Here is a 1,713-nt window from a genome sequence, read left to right as displayed (position 1 = left end):
GAGGATTTTCCGAATGATAAACTAGCAGTGGCTTCACTTTACAATCACCGCTAGCATTTGCACATAATGCAAGGGTCAGACGGTCCTTCATGGGTTTATGGCCTGGCATCATCTTCTCCTCTGCTGTGATGTAAGTCCTCCATGGCATTTTCTTCCAAAATAGGCCCGTTTCATCGCAGTTGAACACCTGTTGCGGGATGTAGCCTTCCCTCGCAACAAGCGCAGCGAACTTTTGGATGTACGTATCGGCTGCTTTCACATTTGCACTCGCAGCTTCGCCATGCCTCACCACTGAATGGATGCCAGTTCTCTTCTTAAAATTATCAAACCAGCCATGGCTTGCCTTAAACGCTTCTTCTGATGCCTCTTTAGAAGTTGATGCTTCTTTCTTCACTAAGTCGGCATAAATACTCCGTGCCTTCTCGCATATTACCGTCTCCGTCACTGTATCTCCTGCCAACTCCTTCTCTTTCACCCACACGAGCAGAAGCTTCTCCATTTCCTCATGGATATTTGTCCTTAATTGGGAAAGAATTGTGGTTCCTTTTGCTGGTGTAGCACTCATGATGGCATCCTTCTGCTTCAATATCGTACAAATTGTCGATGTACTACGGTCGATCTTTGCGAGTTCAATCACTCGTGCGCCACGCTCATGTTTTTCTATTATTTCTTGCTTAAGTTCTATCGACATCATCCTCTTCTTCCTGTCACCATTGTCCTTAGCACTCACTTTCTTCGGCCCCATGATAACACACAAAAAAGTTCAGTAATCACACAAAAATCAAGCAAAAAAAGAGTACAGCGCACAAGATACACTTTGATTCAAGCGGGTAACATGTGCAAGTGAGCGAGAGATGCTCTCGTATGTTGCTCGACCCTGCGCGCCAACTAGCGGGACGCTCCGGAAACACGGCTCATATCTCAGATTTGGGCTCGTATCTTGAACGAAAATATGGCCCGAGCTCCGGCTCGTATCTCAAAAAACTCGTATGTTAGGCTGCTCGTATCTCGAGGTACCACTGTATATATATATATATATATATATATATATATAATATATATATATATATATATATATATATATATATACATATAAATAAAGGTTTTTTGCCACAAAGGAAATAATGAAAAAGCGAGATAGCCAAGTACTTTTGGTCCTGTTCAGACCCTTTCACTGGGCGACACAGGTCTTCCTGGCTCGACCTGTGTCGCCCAGTGAAATAGTAACAGAGAATTGGCCATACAAGCTTGGAAATAAAATATAAACAAAAACTTATATGAAAGGAAAATAAAAATTCCTTAAAATTATTGTTTTAATAACCAAGGTAAGGATAACAAATTACAAATGGTAAAAAGCACCTAATATGACCAAATCCATACTATCACCAGGAAAATGCAACAGGTAATGAACATAAAAACAAACATATTAATGAACTATGTACATGTACAGGAGTGGGTTGATGAGCAATCCAGTCCGGAACAAAAGGAAAAAAGGCAGGGATTACAAGCGAGGCAGGTAGGTGAGAGTGAGTACCAAAAGATAATTAATAGCAAAATAATAAAATACAGATTTAGAATGACATAACTAGGCCATATCAGGGGAGACAATGTTCCCTGAAGCCACTGCCGAATATTTAAGGGCCTCTAGAGTTTTCAGATAGTGGCGTTTAAATACTGTCGGGGATTTCCAACCCATATATTTTTTAAGATCTT

The sequence above is a fragment of the Macrobrachium nipponense genome, chromosome 4 (genome assembly GCF_015104395.2).
Source record: "Macrobrachium nipponense isolate FS-2020 chromosome 4, ASM1510439v2, whole genome shotgun sequence".
Lineage (NCBI taxonomy): Eukaryota > Metazoa > Arthropoda > Malacostraca > Decapoda > Palaemonidae > Macrobrachium > Macrobrachium nipponense.
The sequence above is the reverse complement of the archived record's forward strand: the minus strand, read 5'-3'. Positions refer to the sequence as shown.